The sequence below is a fragment of the Leiobunum rupestre genome, chromosome 6, assembly GCF_980474605.1.
Source record: "Leiobunum rupestre chromosome 6, qqLeiRupe1.1.hap1, whole genome shotgun sequence".
NCBI classification, from domain to species: domain Eukaryota; kingdom Metazoa; phylum Arthropoda; class Arachnida; order Opiliones; family Sclerosomatidae; genus Leiobunum; species Leiobunum rupestre.
In genome coordinates this window covers 4,617,015-4,632,951 of record NC_143389.1, presented here as the reverse complement: position 1 = coordinate 4,632,951, position 15,937 = coordinate 4,617,015, and the positions used below count along the sequence as shown (strand labels likewise).

Genomic DNA, 15,937 nt, shown 5'->3' with positions numbered 1-15,937 from the left:
TACCGCGGAAATGTTTTTGTTTAGAGATAAACGTTAGTTAGTTAGTTAGTTAGTTAGTTAGTTAGTTAGTTAATTAGTTAGTTAGTTAGTTAGTTAGTTAATTAGTTAGTTAGTTAGTTAGTTAGTTAGTTAGTTAGTTAGTTAGTTAGTTAGTAAGTAAGTAAGTAAGTAAGTAAGTAAGTAAGTAAGTAAGTTAGTACTATTTTAAGTACAAGCCTTAAGTAGAATAAAATGAAAACCAATTTTCTCGCCATTTTATTTTGTTCAATTTTGATACTAACATGTATTTTATTCACGGAAAGATGCTGCCAGTTGTTAAAAAAAGGCCAAGAGTTGACCGAAATAATATTATCGTCTGGGCGAACTTTTAATTGCATAAAAAAGCAGCGTCAAAATGATAGGATGAAGGTATTTTCCTGTTAAAAGACGCAAATCCCATCCCGCGAAAATAAATGAGTAGCCAACGGCACGCGGTGTTCCCAGGTGGTCTCCCTCCCAAGTACTGACCGCGCTCGACGCTGCTTAACTTCGGTGATCAGACGAGAACCGGTGTATTCAGCGTGATATGGCCGTTGCCGCTAGAGTGTAATTGATAGCGGTGGACAAGCCGCGACTAGCCAGGTCCTGGTAGGTTGGTGATCGCCGAGGGCCACCGGCTGCATGCGGCTCCAATAGAACGTTCTATACACTCTTTTTAGAAACGTTTACTGGGCGCCGATATTATCGTACAGACAACCAACGAGCAAGCCCTTTACCGCAGAAATTTCATCCCCCCCCCCCCCCCAAACCAGTTTTTTCATCACCCTCCCCGTAGACTGTAAGGTGATGGCGGTCGATTGGGAAGGCGCGTTTACGAATCTATAAAATTGGTGTGGTGTGCTTTCCCCCTTTGGAGTTCGGAGGAGGTGAAGGTTTGGCCGGTTTTTCGTCTTAGAGAAATATATTTATCTGGCAAACCCGTAAGAAATTGAGAGCAGTCAATTTTTATTAGTAGCGTAGTTGCTAGCCTAGGCTTCACATATTTCCGGCTTTGCTTTCCGCGCCTTTTTTCTTATTTTAAATGATTTTTGTAATAAATGTATGATGGCAAATAAGAAAAATTCTAGAAAATACTAGTCCCAAATCCACGTGTTTAAGATGAAACTTAGATCATGAAAATATCCTTAACCCCAAACATACTTCAACACCTAGGGTGCCTCCTACAACTCCTAAAAGGTACGTCTCTAAAATATTCATATAAAGACAGGACATAAGCCGAATTCTCTTAAACCAAAGAATAACAAAAGTTGTTAGTCCTGCTGAACCAGCTCTATAGTCTGTATGAAAAGTGACCGGTTATGGTCCACTTTTATAGAACGCTCTATTCGCTTATAATAAATTTTTCCTAAATGGTCATTTAAACGCGTTTGACGTTTCACGTAGAATCTAGTACACTTAATACGTTATTTATGGTCCTATAAACCACCATTTAGATTTTTTTTCCATACGGCCCGGTAAAGTGGCCCACTCTACTGTCTCTAGCCGATGACCCCAAAAGTGCCAGTCCGGGCCTGGCGGTGTACCTCTATTTCACGGATTCAAGATATCGTCTTCTCCTTTGTTCGCGCGATGGCTACAAACGTTGTCATCTCCCACCAGGACCAACATTCGGTGACGTAATTATGAAATATTTGAAATGCTCGAATTCTCTCTTTTTACTTTGTTAAACAGTGACGGCTCCTAGCGGGTTATCGCTTCTCGGCCTTTTGGCTAAGATCAAAGTGTAGTATCTGTTCTTATCAGCTTAATATCTGATACGGGTCCCATCGGGGCCCAAGATATTAAACTTATTTTTGGACGGCGGCGGAGTGGTCGGAGCTTGCTCCACCTCCGCCACGGGTCGGCCTGGTATTGCAGTAAATCCGGGATCGGCCCACTTCTCTCTTGAAATCAAAAATCAAACGCTCTTATAATGGCGCACTGCGCAACACAGTATTTCCGGGAAATGTTATTTGGCTGTCTTTATATATATTTCTTTATTATAATATATTGCCCCTCTGACGTCATAAGTGGTAAAATCCTTATTGTCGAATAGTTAATAATGAAGAATCGGAAAGATTCCAGTTTTTGAATTTTCTTTTACCTAGTTATACACTCTTTTTCGCGGTATTTTCACGGAGGATAGGAAGGGAGGCGAAGTAGGAGGGATGAATGGCGGCAAGATTGCGGCAGCTACGCTACGTCTAGCCGCCATTTTTCCGAAATTTTCCCGCCGCTAAGCTTCTTACAAGGATGCTGCCGCGTTCATCCCTCCTACTTCGCCTCCCTTCCTATCCTCCTTGGTATTTTCCTGGGCGCGTCCATGCTTGGTTTTCCCCCTTTCAGTCCTCTCCTCCATTATGGATACCCAAGGAGTGGATGCTAGACTCCCCGTTTAGGGCAGAGGCAATGGCCGACGAGCGGGAGGCAAGTAAGAGGGGTAAAATAAAGGCGCGAAAAGAGGTTGTTCTGTGTTATTCCTGTGGTTTTATTCGTAACCCAAGGTTCGTAAATCGTGCATGTTCTAAGTGGTTGGCTGAAGGAACCGGTTTTCATAACGTAAATTCGCGGGTTTCGGTATGGTGGGTAGAGACAGCGCGCCCCTCATTTTTAGGTCATTGGGTTCCAGCCAAGATGTTCCGCGTAAAGAGAAAACACGAAATAAGCCCCTCTCCATTTTTTCTCTCTTCCCGTCTTCCGTGGACAGTGAGTCGCCGCCGGGGGCCCGCCGCCCGCGGCAGCTACATTACCAAGATATAAAGTGGCAAGGCTTATTTTTGGTAAGTACAAAATCATTTATTATATATTGCTCTATAATTAACTATATTTGGAATTAAACATTTTTGTTCTATTTATCTCAAAGTCATGATTATTCCTAACATTAATAGTATTAAACTTAATATGATATATCTTTTGTTAAAGTAGATTAGGAATTTATAATTTTAATATTTATAGAGGAGTTCGGATTTAAAATGTTATATTTTTTTAATAATGATCTCAAAGATCTGACTTTTGAAATGTTTGTTACTTTTTCTAAGTATCAATAAAACATGACATTAAATTTATATTGTGCCAAGGTTCATTTTTATATTTTACATAAACTACATCACCTAAAACAATTAATAGATAAAAGTTAGCTATATTATTTTGTTTAAAAAATATATCTCTGTCTCCGTTTTATTATTTAATTTCGTGGTTTGTTTTGATATTTTGTATTTTTGGGTTACTCCCCTAATCCATGCGGCTGTCCCATGATAAAACCTTCTATAAAACATTTTCCAAAAGTCCTTTTTTAGATTCAACTATTTAAATTACATTTAAGATTAAAATTTAGAACAAAAAATATATTTCACAATTAGAATTTGTTAATAAAATTTTAACTTTGGACTTCATTCCAAAACCAGAAAAGGCCATTTCAGAGTGGATTTTACCGCGGAAATGTTTTTGTTTAGAGATAAACGTTAGTTAGTTAGTTAGTTAGTTAGTTAGTTAGTTAGTTAATTAGTTAGTTAGTTAGTTAGTTAGTTAATTAGTTAGTTAGTTAGTTAGTTAGTTAGTTAGTTAGTTAGTTAGTTAGTTAGTAAGTAAGTAAGTAAGTAAGTAAGTAAGTAAGTAAGTAAGTTAGTACTATTTTAAGTACAAGCCTTAAGTAGAATAAAATGAAAACCAATTTTCTCGCCATTTTATTTTGTTCAATTTTGATACTAACATGTATTTTATTCACGGAAAGATGCTGCCAGTTGTTAAAAAAAGGCCAAGAGTTGACCGAAATAATATTATCGTCTGGGCGAACTTTTAATTGCATAAAAAAGCAGCGTCAAAATGATAGGATGAAGGTATTTTCCTGTTAAAAGACGCAAATCCCATCCCGCGAAAATAAATGAGTAGCCAACGGCACGCGGTGTTCCCAGGTGGTCTCCCTCCCAAGTACTGACCGCGCTCGACGCTGCTTAACTTCGGTGATCAGACGAGAACCGGTGTATTCAGCGTGATATGGCCGTTGCCGCTAGAGTGTAATTGATAGCGGTGGACAAGCCGCGACTAGCCAGGTCCTGGTAGGTTGGTGATCGCCGAGGGCCACCGGCTGCATGCGGCTCCAATAGAACGTTCTATACACTCTTTTTAGAAACGTTTACTGGGCGCCGATATTATCGTACAGACAACCAACGAGCAAGCCCTTTACCGCAGAAATTTCATCCCCCCCCCCCCCCCCAAACCAGTTTTTTCATCACCCTCCCCGTAGACTGTAAGGTGATGGCGGTCGATTGGGAAGGCGCGTTTACGAATCTATAAAATTGGTGTGGTGTGCTTTCCCCCTTTGGAGTTCGGAGGAGGTGAAGGTTTGGCCGGTTTTTCGTCTTAGAGAAATATATTTATCTGGCAAACCCGTAAGAAATTGAGAGCAGTCAATTTTTATTAGTAGCGTAGTTGCTAGCCTAGGCTTCACATATTTCCGGCTTTGCTTTCCGCGCCTTTTTTCTTATTTTAAATGATTTTTGTAATAAATGTATGATGGCAAATAAGAAAAATTCTAGAAAATACTAGTCCCAAATCCACGTGTTTAAGATGAAACTTAGATCATGAAAATATCCTTAACCCCAAACATACTTCAACACCTAGGGTGCCTCCTACAACTCCTAAAAGGTACGTCTCTAAAATATTCATATAAAGACAGGACATAAGCCGAATTCTCTTAAACCAAAGAATAACAAAAGTTGTTAGTCCTGCTGAACCAGCTCTATAGTCTGTATGAAAAGTGACCGGTTATGGTCCACTTTTATAGAACGCTCTATTCGCTTATAATAAATTTTTCCTAAATGGTCATTTAAACGCGTTTGACGTTTCACGTAGAATCTAGTACACTTAATACGTTATTTATGGTCCTATAAACCACCATTTAGATTTTTTTTCCATACGGCCCGGTAAAGTGGCCCACTCTACTGTCTCTAGCCGATGACCCCAAAAGTGCCAGTCCGGGCCTGGCGGTGTACCTCTATTTCACGGATTCAAGATATCGTCTTCTCCTTTGTTCGCGCGATGGCTACAAACGTTGTCATCTCCCACCAGGACCAACATTCGGTGACGTAATTATGAAATATTTGAAATGCTCGAATTCTCTCTTTTTACTTTGTTAAACAGTGACGGCTCCTAGCGGGTTATCGCTTCTCGGCCTTTTGGCTAAGATCAAAGTGTAGTATCTGTTCTTATCAGCTTAATATCTGATACGGGTCCCATCGGGGCCCAAGATATTAAACTTATTTTTGGACGGCGGCGGAGTGGTCGGAGCTTGCTCCACCTCCGCCACGGGTCGGCCTGGTATTGCAGTAAATCCGGGATCGGCCCACTTCTCTCTTGAAATCAAAAATCAAACGCTCTTATAATGGCGCACTGCGCAACACAGTATTTCCGGGAAATGTTATTTGGCTGTCTTTATATATATTTCTTTATTATAATATATTGCCCCTCTGACGTCATAAGTGGTAAAATCCTTATTGTCGAATAGTTAATAATGAAGAATCGGAAAGATTCCAGTTTTTGAATTTTCTTTTACCTAGTTATACACTCTTTTTCGCGGTATTTTCACGGAGGATAGGAAGGGAGGCGAAGTAGGAGGGATGAATGGCGGCAAGATTGCGGCAGCTACGCTACGTCTAGCCGCCATTTTTCCGAAATTTTCCCGCCGCTAAGCTTCTTACAAGGATGCTGCCGCGTTCATCCCTCCTACTTCGCCTCCCTTCCTATCCTCCTTGGTATTTTCCTGGGCGCGTCCATGCTTGGTTTTCCCCCTTTCAGTCCTCTCCTCCATTATGGATACCCAAGGAGTGGATGCTAGACTCCCCGTTTAGGGCAGAGGCAATGGCCGACGAGCGGGAGGCAAGTAAGAGGGGTAAAATAAAGGCGCGAAAAGAGGTTGTTCTGTGTTATTCCTGTGGTTTTATTCGTAACCCAAGGTTCGTAAATCGTGCATGTTCTAAGTGGTTGGCTGAAGGAACCGGTTTTCATAACGTAAATTCGCGGGTTTCGGTATGGTGGGTAGAGACAGCGCGCCCCTCATTTTTAGGTCATTGGGTTCCAGCCAAGATGTTCCGCGTAAAGAGAAAACACGAAATAAGCCCCTCTCCATTTTTTCTCTCTTCCCGTCTTCCGTGGACAGTGAGTCGCCGCCGGGGGCCCGCCGCCCGCGGCAGCTACATTACCAAGATATAAAGTGGCAAGGCTTATTTTTGGTAAGTACAAAATCATTTATTATATATTGCTCTATAATTAACTATATTTGGAATTAAACATTTTTGTTCTATTTATCTCAAAGTCATGATTATTCCTAACATTAATAGTATTAAACTTAATATGATATATCTTTTGTTAAAGTAGATTAGGAATTTATAATTTTAATATTTATAGAGGAGTTCGGATTTAAAATGTTATATTTTTTTAATAATGATCTCAAAGATCTGACTTTTGAAATGTTTGTTACTTTTTCTAAGTATCAATAAAACATGACATTAAATTTATATTGTGCCAAGGTTCATTTTTATATTTTACATAAACTACATCACCTAAAACAATTAATAGATAAAAGTTAGCTATATTATTTTGTTTAAAAAATATATCTCTGTCTCCGTTTTATTATTTAATTTCGTGGTTTGTTTTGATATTTTGTATTTTTGGGTTACTCCCCTAATCCATGCGGCTGTCCCATGATAAAACCTTCTATAAAACATTTTCCAAAAGTCCTTTTTTAGATTCAACTATTTAAATTACATTTAAGATTAAAATTTAGAACAAAAAATATATTTCACAATTAGAATTTGTTAATAAAATTTTAACTTTGGACTTCATTCCAAAACCAGAAAAGGCCATTTCAGAGTGGATTTTACCGCGGAAATGTTTTTGTTTAGAGATAAACGTTAGTTAGTTAGTTAGTTAGTTAGTTAGTTAGTTAGTTAATTAGTTAGTTAGTTAGTTAGTTAGTTAATTAGTTAGTTAGTTAGTTAGTTAGTTAGTTAGTTAGTTAGTTAGTTAGTTAGTAAGTAAGTAAGTAAGTAAGTAAGTAAGTAAGTAAGTAAGTTAGTACTATTTTAAGTACAAGCCTTAAGTAGAATAAAATGAAAACCAATTTTCTCGCCATTTTATTTTGTTCAATTTTGATACTAACATGTATTTTATTCACGGAAAGATGCTGCCAGTTGTTAAAAAAAGGCCAAGAGTTGACCGAAATAATATTATCGTCTGGGCGAACTTTTAATTGCATAAAAAAGCAGCGTCAAAATGATAGGATGAAGGTATTTTCCTGTTAAAAGACGCAAATCCCATCCCGCGAAAATAAATGAGTAGCCAACGGCACGCGGTGTTCCCAGGTGGTCTCCCTCCCAAGTACTGACCGCGCTCGACGCTGCTTAACTTCGGTGATCAGACGAGAACCGGTGTATTCAGCGTGATATGGCCGTTGCCGCTAGAGTGTAATTGATAGCGGTGGACAAGCCGCGACTAGCCAGGTCCTGGTAGGTTGGTGATCGCCGAGGGCCACCGGCTGCATGCGGCTCCAATAGAACGTTCTATACACTCTTTTTAGAAACGTTTACTGGGCGCCGATATTATCGTACAGACAACCAACGAGCAAGCCCTTTACCGCAGAAATTTCATCCCCCCCCCCCCCCCCAAACCAGTTTTTTCATCACCCTCCCCGTAGACTGTAAGGTGATGGCGGTCGATTGGGAAGGCGCGTTTACGAATCTATAAAATTGGTGTGGTGTGCTTTCCCCCTTTGGAGTTCGGAGGAGGTGAAGGTTTGGCCGGTTTTTCGTCTTAGAGAAATATATTTATCTGGCAAACCCGTAAGAAATTGAGAGCAGTCAATTTTTATTAGTAGCGTAGTTGCTAGCCTAGGCTTCACATATTTCCGGCTTTGCTTTCCGCGCCTTTTTTCTTATTTTAAATGATTTTTGTAATAAATGTATGATGGCAAATAAGAAAAATTCTAGAAAATACTAGTCCCAAATCCACGTGTTTAAGATGAAACTTAGATCATGAAAATATCCTTAACCCCAAACATACTTCAACACCTAGGGTGCCTCCTACAACTCCTAAAAGGTACGTCTCTAAAATATTCATATAAAGACAGGACATAAGCCGAATTCTCTTAAACCAAAGAATAACAAAAGTTGTTAGTCCTGCTGAACCAGCTCTATAGTCTGTATGAAAAGTGACCGGTTATGGTCCACTTTTATAGAACGCTCTATTCGCTTATAATAAATTTTTCCTAAATGGTCATTTAAACGCGTTTGACGTTTCACGTAGAATCTAGTACACTTAATACGTTATTTATGGTCCTATAAACCACCATTTAGATTTTTTTTCCATACGGCCCGGTAAAGTGGCCCACTCTACTGTCTCTAGCCGATGACCCCAAAAGTGCCAGTCCGGGCCTGGCGGTGTACCTCTATTTCACGGATTCAAGATATCGTCTTCTCCTTTGTTCGCGCGATGGCTACAAACGTTGTCATCTCCCACCAGGACCAACATTCGGTGACGTAATTATGAAATATTTGAAATGCTCGAATTCTCTCTTTTTACTTTGTTAAACAGTGACGGCTCCTAGCGGGTTATCGCTTCTCGGCCTTTTGGCTAAGATCAAAGTGTAGTATCTGTTCTTATCAGCTTAATATCTGATACGGGTCCCATCGGGGCCCAAGATATTAAACTTATTTTTGGACGGCGGCGGAGTGGTCGGAGCTTGCTCCACCTCCGCCACGGGTCGGCCTGGTATTGCAGTAAATCCGGGATCGGCCCACTTCTCTCTTGAAATCAAAAATCAAACGCTCTTATAATGGCGCACTGCGCAACACAGTATTTCCGGGAAATGTTATTTGGCTGTCTTTATATATATTTCTTTATTATAATATATTGCCCCTCTGACGTCATAAGTGGTAAAATCCTTATTGTCGAATAGTTAATAATGAAGAATCGGAAAGATTCCAGTTTTTGAATTTTCTTTTACCTAGTTATACACTCTTTTTCGCGGTATTTTCACGGAGGATAGGAAGGGAGGCGAAGTAGGAGGGATGAATGGCGGCAAGATTGCGGCAGCTACGCTACGTCTAGCCGCCATTTTTCCGAAATTTTCCCGCCGCTAAGCTTCTTACAAGGATGCTGCCGCGTTCATCCCTCCTACTTCGCCTCCCTTCCTATCCTCCTTGGTATTTTCCTGGGCGCGTCCATGCTTGGTTTTCCCCCTTTCAGTCCTCTCCTCCATTATGGATACCCAAGGAGTGGATGCTAGACTCCCCGTTTAGGGCAGAGGCAATGGCCGACGAGCGGGAGGCAAGTAAGAGGGGTAAAATAAAGGCGCGAAAAGAGGTTGTTCTGTGTTATTCCTGTGGTTTTATTCGTAACCCAAGGTTCGTAAATCGTGCATGTTCTAAGTGGTTGGCTGAAGGAACCGGTTTTCATAACGTAAATTCGCGGGTTTCGGTATGGTGGGTAGAGACAGCGCGCCCCTCATTTTTAGGTCATTGGGTTCCAGCCAAGATGTTCCGCGTAAAGAGAAAACACGAAATAAGCCCCTCTCCATTTTTTCTCTCTTCCCGTCTTCCGTGGACAGTGAGTCGCCGCCGGGGGCCCGCCGCCCGCGGCAGCTACATTACCAAGATATAAAGTGGCAAGGCTTATTTTTGGTAAGTACAAAATCATTTATTATATATTGCTCTATAATTAACTATATTTGGAATTAAACATTTTTGTTCTATTTATCTCAAAGTCATGATTATTCCTAACATTAATAGTATTAAACTTAATATGATATATCTTTTGTTAAAGTAGATTAGGAATTTATAATTTTAATATTTATAGAGGAGTTCGGATTTAAAATGTTATATTTTTTTAATAATGATCTCAAAGATCTGACTTTTGAAATGTTTGTTACTTTTTCTAAGTATCAATAAAACATGACATTAAATTTATATTGTGCCAAGGTTCATTTTTATATTTTACATAAACTACATCACCTAAAACAATTAATAGATAAAAGTTAGCTATATTATTTTGTTTAAAAAATATATCTCTGTCTCCGTTTTATTATTTAATTTCGTGGTTTGTTTTGATATTTTGTATTTTTGGGTTACTCCCCTAATCCATGCGGCTGTCCCATGATAAAACCTTCTATAAAACATTTTCCAAAAGTCCTTTTTTAGATTCAACTATTTAAATTACATTTAAGATTAAAATTTAGAACAAAAAATATATTTCACAATTAGAATTTGTTAATAAAATTTTAACTTTGGACTTCATTCCAAAACCAGAAAAGGCCATTTCAGAGTGGATTTTACCGCGGAAATGTTTTTGTTTAGAGATAAACGTTAGTTAGTTAGTTAGTTAGTTAGTTAGTTAGTTAGTTAATTAGTTAGTTAGTTAGTTAGTTAGTTAATTAGTTAGTTAGTTAGTTAGTTAGTTAGTTAGTTAGTTAGTTAGTTAGTTAGTAAGTAAGTAAGTAAGTAAGTAAGTAAGTAAGTAAGTAAGTTAGTACTATTTTAAGTACAAGCCTTAAGTAGAATAAAATGAAAACCAATTTTCTCGCCATTTTATTTTGTTCAATTTTGATACTAACATGTATTTTATTCACGGAAAGATGCTGCCAGTTGTTAAAAAAAGGCCAAGAGTTGACCGAAATAATATTATCGTCTGGGCGAACTTTTAATTGCATAAAAAAGCAGCGTCAAAATGATAGGATGAAGGTATTTTCCTGTTAAAAGACGCAAATCCCATCCCGCGAAAATAAATGAGTAGCCAACGGCACGCGGTGTTCCCAGGTGGTCTCCCTCCCAAGTACTGACTGCGCTCGACGCTGCTTAACTTCGGTGATCAGACGAGAACCGGTGTATTCAGCGTGATATGGCCGTTGCCGCTAGAGTGTAATTGATAGCGGTGGACAAGCCGCGACTAGCCAGGTCCTGGTAGGTTGGTGATCGCCGAGGGCCACCGGCTGCATGCGGCTCCAATAGAACGTTCTATACACTCTTTTTAGAAACGTTTACTGGGCGCCGATATTATCGTACAGACAACCAACGAGCAAGCCCTTTACCGCAGAAATTTCATCCCCCCCCCCCCCCCAAACCAGTTTTTTCATCACCCTCCCCGTAGACTGTAAGGTGATGGCGGTCGATTGGGAAGGCGCGTTTACGAATCTATAAAATTGGTGTGGTGTGCTTTCCCCCTTTGGAGTTCGGAGGAGGTGAAGGTTTGGCCGGTTTTTCGTCTTAGAGAAATATATTTATCTGGCAAACCCGTAAGAAATTGAGAGCAGTCAATTTTTATTAGTAGCGTAGTTGCTAGCCTAGGCTTCACATATTTCCGGCTTTGCTTTCCGCGCCTTTTTTCTTATTTTAAATGATTTTTGTAATAAATGTATGATGGCAAATAAGAAAAATTCTAGAAAATACTAGTCCCAAATCCACGTGTTTAAGATGAAACTTAGATCATGAAAATATCCTTAACCCCAAACATACTTCAACACCTAGGGTGCCTCCTACAACTCCTAAAAGGTACGTCTCTAAAATATTCATATAAAGACAGGACATAAGCCGAATTCTCTTAAACCAAAGAATAACAAAAGTTGTTAGTCCTGCTGAACCAGCTCTATAGTCTGTATGAAAAGTGACCGGTTATGGTCCACTTTTATAGAACGCTCTATTCGCTTATAATAAATTTTTCCTAAATGGTCATTTAAACGCGTTTGACGTTTCACGTAGAATCTAGTACACTTAATACGTTATTTATGGTCCTATAAACCACCATTTAGATTTTTTTTCCATACGGCCCGGTAAAGTGGCCCACTCTACTGTCTCTAGCCGATGACCCCAAAAGTGCCAGTCCGGGCCTGGCGGTGTACCTCTATTTCACGGATTCAAGATATCGTCTTCTCCTTTGTTCGCGCGATGGCTACAAACGTTGTCATCTCCCACCAGGACCAACATTCGGTGACGTAATTATGAAATATTTGAAATGCTCGAATTCTCTCTTTTTACTTTGTTAAACAGTGACGGCTCCTAGCGGGTTATCGCTTCTCGGCCTTTTGGCTAAGATCAAAGTGTAGTATCTGTTCTTATCAGCTTAATATCTGATACGGGTCCCATCGGGGCCCAAGATATTAAACTTATTTTTGGACGGCGGCGGAGTGGTCGGAGCTTGCTCCACCTCCGCCACGGGTCGGCCTGGTATTGCAGTAAATCCGGGATCGGCCCACTTCTCTCTTGAAATCAAAAATCAAACGCTCTTATAATGGCGCACTGCGCAACACAGTATTTCCGGGAAATGTTATTTGGCTGTCTTTATATATATTTCTTTATTATAATATATTGCCCCTCTGACGTCATAAGTGGTAAAATCCTTATTGTCGAATAGTTAATAATGAAGAATCGGAAAGATTCCAGTTTTTGAATTTTCTTTTACCTAGTTATACACTCTTTTTCGCGGTATTTTCACGGAGGATAGGAAGGGAGGCGAAGTAGGAGGGATGAATGGCGGCAAGATTGCGGCAGCTACGCTACGTCTAGCCGCCATTTTTCCGAAATTTTCCCGCCGCTAAGCTTCTTACAAGGATGCTGCCGCGTTCATCCCTCCTACTTCGCCTCCCTTCCTATCCTCCTTGGTATTTTCCTGGGCGCGTCCATGCTTGGTTTTCCCCCTTTCAGTCCTCTCCTCCATTATGGATACCCAAGGAGTGGATGCTAGACTCCCCGTTTAGGGCAGAGGCAATGGCCGACGAGCGGGAGGCAAGTAAGAGGGGTAAAATAAAGGCGCGAAAAGAGGTTGTTCTGTGTTATTCCTGTGGTTTTATTCGTAACCCAAGGTTCGTAAATCGTGCATGTTCTAAGTGGTTGGCTGAAGGAACCGGTTTTCATAACGTAAATTCGCGGGTTTCGGTATGGTGGGTAGAGACAGCGCGCCCCTCATTTTTAGGTCATTGGGTTCCAGCCAAGATGTTCCGCGTAAAGAGAAAACACGAAATAAGCCCCTCTCCATTTTTTCTCTCTTCCCGTCTTCCGTGGACAGTGAGTCGCCGCCGGGGGCCCGCCGCCCGCGGCAGCTACATTACCAAGATATAAAGTGGCAAGGCTTATTTTTGGTAAGTACAAAATCATTTATTATATATTGCTCTATAATTAACTATATTTGGAATTAAACATTTTTGTTCTATTTATCTCAAAGTCATGATTATTCCTAACATTAATAGTATTAAACTTAATATGATATATCTTTTGTTAAAGTAGATTAGGAATTTATAATTTTAATATTTATAGAGGAGTTCGGATTTAAAATGTTATATTTTTTTAATAATGATCTCAAAGATCTGACTTTTGAAATGTTTGTTACTTTTTCTAAGTATCAATAAAACATGACATTAAATTTATATTGTGCCAAGGTTCATTTTTATATTTTACATAAACTACATCACCTAAAACAATTAATAGATAAAAGTTAGCTATATTATTTTGTTTAAAAAATATATCTCTGTCTCCGTTTTATTATTTAATTTCGTGGTTTGTTTTGATATTTTGTATTTTTGGGTTACTCCCCTAATCCATGCGGCTGTCCCATGATAAAACCTTCTATAAAACATTTTCCAAAAGTCCTTTTTTAGATTCAACTATTTAAATTACATTTAAGATTAAAATTTAGAACAAAAAATATATTTCACAATTAGAATTTGTTAATAAAATTTTAACTTTGGACTTCATTCCAAAACCAGAAAAGGCCATTTCAGAGTGGATTTTACCGCGGAAATGTTTTTGTTTAGAGATAAACGTTAGTTAGTTAGTTAGTTAGTTAGTTAGTTAGTTAGTTAATTAGTTAGTTAGTTAGTTAGTTAGTTAATTAGTTAGTTAGTTAGTTAGTTAGTTAGTTAGTTAGTTAGTTAGTTAGTTAGTAAGTAAGTAAGTAAGTAAGTAAGTAAGTAAGTAAGTAAGTTAGTACTATTTTAAGTACAAGCCTTAAGTAGAATAAAATGAAAACCAATTTTCTCGCCATTTTATTTTGTTCAATTTTGATACTAACATGTATTTTATTCACGGAAAGATGCTGCCAGTTGTTAAAAAAAGGCCAAGAGTTGACCGAAATAATATTATCGTCTGGGCGAACTTTTAATTGCATAAAAAAGCAGCGTCAAAATGATAGGATGAAGGTATTTTCCTGTTAAAAGACGCAAATCCCATCCCGCGAAAATAAATGAGTAGCCAACGGCACGCGGTGTTCCCAGGTGGTCTCCCTCCCAAGTACTGACCGCGCTCGACGCTGCTTAACTTCGGTGATCAGACGAGAACCGGTGTATTCAGCGTGATATGGCCGTTGCCGCTAGAGTGTAATTGATAGCGGTGGACAAGCCGCGACTAGCCAGGTCCTGGTAGGTTGGTGATCGCCGAGGGCCACCGGCTGCATGCGGCTCCAATAGAACGTTCTATACACTCTTTTTAGAAACGTTTACTGGGCGCCGATATTATCGTACAGACAACCAACGAGCAAGCCCTTTACCGCAGAAATTTCATCCCCCCCCCCCCCCCAAACCAGTTTTTTCATCACCCTCCCCGTAGACTGTAAGGTGATGGCGGTCGATTGGGAAGGCGCGTTTACGAATCTATAAAATTGGTGTGGTGTGCTTTCCCCCTTTGGAGTTCGGAGGAGGTGAAGGTTTGGCCGGTTTTTCGTCTTAGAGAAATATATTTATCTGGCAAACCCGTAAGAAATTGAGAGCAGTCAATTTTTATTAGTAGCGTAGTTGCTAGCCTAGGCTTCACATATTTCCGGCTTTGCTTTCCGCGCCTTTTTTCTTATTTTAAATGATTTTTGTAATAAATGTATGATGGCAAATAAGAAAAATTCTAGAAAATACTAGTCCCAAATCCACGTGTTTAAGATGAAACTTAGATCATGAAAATATCCTTAACCCCAAACATACTTCAACACCTAGGGTGCCTCCTACAACTCCTAAAAGGTACGTCTCTAAAATATTCATATAAAGACAGGACATAAGCCGAATTCTCTTAAACCAAAGAATAACAAAAGTTGTTAGTCCTGCTGAACCAGCTCTATAGTCTGTATGAAAAGTGACCGGTTATGGTCCACTTTTATAGAACGCTCTATTCGCTTATAATAAATTTTTCCTAAATGGTCATTTAAACGCGTTTGACGTTTCACGTAGAATCTAGTACACTTAATACGTTATTTATGGTCCTATAAACCACCATTTAGATTTTTTTTCCATACGGCCCGGTAAAGTGGCCCACTCTACTGTCTCTAGCCGATGACCCCAAAAGTGCCAGTCCGGGCCTGGCGGTGTACCTCTATTTCACGGATTCAAGATATCGTCTTCTCCTTTGTTCGCGCGATGGCTACAAACGTTGTCATCTCCCACCAGGACCAACATTCGGTGACGTAATTATGAAATATTTGAAATGCTCGAATTCTCTCTTTTTACTTTGTTAAACAGTGACGGCTCCTAGCGGGTTATCGCTTCTCGGCCTTTTGGCTAAGATCAAAGTGTAGTATCTGTTCTTATCAGCTTAATATCTGATACGGGTCCCATCGGGGCCCAAGATATTAAACTTATTTTTGGACGGCGGCGGAGTGGTCGGAGCTTGCTCCACCTCCGCCACGGGTCGGCCTGGTATTGCAGTAAATCCGGGATCGGCCCACTTCTCTCTTGAAATCAAAAATCAAACGCTCTTATAATGGCGCACTGCGCAACACAGTATTTCCGGGAAATGTTATTTGGCTGTCTTTATATATATTTCTTTATTATAATATATTGCCCCTCTGACGTCATAAGTGGTAAAATCCTTATTGTCGAATAGTTAATAATGAAGAATCGGAAAGATTCCAGTTTTTGAATTTTCTTTTACCTAGTTATACACTCTTTTTCGCGGTATTT

General features: G+C 39.6%; 10 non-coding genes across 10 annotated transcripts; 5 read left to right on the top strand and 5 right to left on the bottom strand.

Annotated features, from left to right (window-relative positions):
• Window positions 1–458: 458 nt before the first annotated feature.
• Window positions 459–577, bottom strand: LOC149938827 (5S ribosomal RNA). Its single transcript, XR_016482194.1, has one exon. It is a non-coding gene; the product is annotated as a 5S ribosomal RNA (ribosomal RNA).
• Window positions 578–1,729: 1,152 nt separating this feature from the next.
• LOC149938826 (U2 spliceosomal RNA) lies at window positions 1,730–1,921 on the top strand. The gene has a single exon (XR_016481593.1). It is a non-coding gene; the product is annotated as a U2 spliceosomal RNA (small nuclear RNA).
• A 1,983-nt stretch (window positions 1,922–3,904) lies between these two features.
• Window positions 3,905–4,023, bottom strand: LOC149938825 (5S ribosomal RNA). The gene has a single exon (XR_016482193.1). It is a non-coding gene; the product is annotated as a 5S ribosomal RNA (ribosomal RNA).
• Window positions 4,024–5,176: 1,153 nt separating this feature from the next.
• Window positions 5,177–5,368, top strand: LOC149938824 (U2 spliceosomal RNA). Its single transcript, XR_016481592.1, has one exon. It is a non-coding gene; the product is annotated as a U2 spliceosomal RNA (small nuclear RNA).
• A 1,983-nt stretch (window positions 5,369–7,351) lies between these two features.
• On the bottom strand, window positions 7,352–7,470 carry LOC149938823 (5S ribosomal RNA). The gene has a single exon (XR_016482192.1). It is a non-coding gene; the product is annotated as a 5S ribosomal RNA (ribosomal RNA).
• A 1,153-nt stretch (window positions 7,471–8,623) lies between these two features.
• LOC149938822 (U2 spliceosomal RNA) lies at window positions 8,624–8,815 on the top strand. Its single transcript, XR_016481590.1, has one exon. It is a non-coding gene; the product is annotated as a U2 spliceosomal RNA (small nuclear RNA).
• Window positions 8,816–10,798: 1,983 nt separating this feature from the next.
• On the bottom strand, window positions 10,799–10,917 carry LOC149938821 (5S ribosomal RNA). Its single transcript, XR_016481466.1, has one exon. It is a non-coding gene; the product is annotated as a 5S ribosomal RNA (ribosomal RNA).
• Window positions 10,918–12,069: 1,152 nt separating this feature from the next.
• LOC149938820 (U2 spliceosomal RNA) lies at window positions 12,070–12,261 on the top strand. Its single transcript, XR_016481589.1, has one exon. It is a non-coding gene; the product is annotated as a U2 spliceosomal RNA (small nuclear RNA).
• A 1,983-nt stretch (window positions 12,262–14,244) lies between these two features.
• LOC149938819 (5S ribosomal RNA) lies at window positions 14,245–14,363 on the bottom strand. The gene has a single exon (XR_016482191.1). It is a non-coding gene; the product is annotated as a 5S ribosomal RNA (ribosomal RNA).
• Window positions 14,364–15,515: 1,152 nt separating this feature from the next.
• Window positions 15,516–15,707, top strand: LOC149938818 (U2 spliceosomal RNA). Its single transcript, XR_016481588.1, has one exon. It is a non-coding gene; the product is annotated as a U2 spliceosomal RNA (small nuclear RNA).
• The last annotated feature ends 230 nt before the right edge of the window (window positions 15,708–15,937 follow it).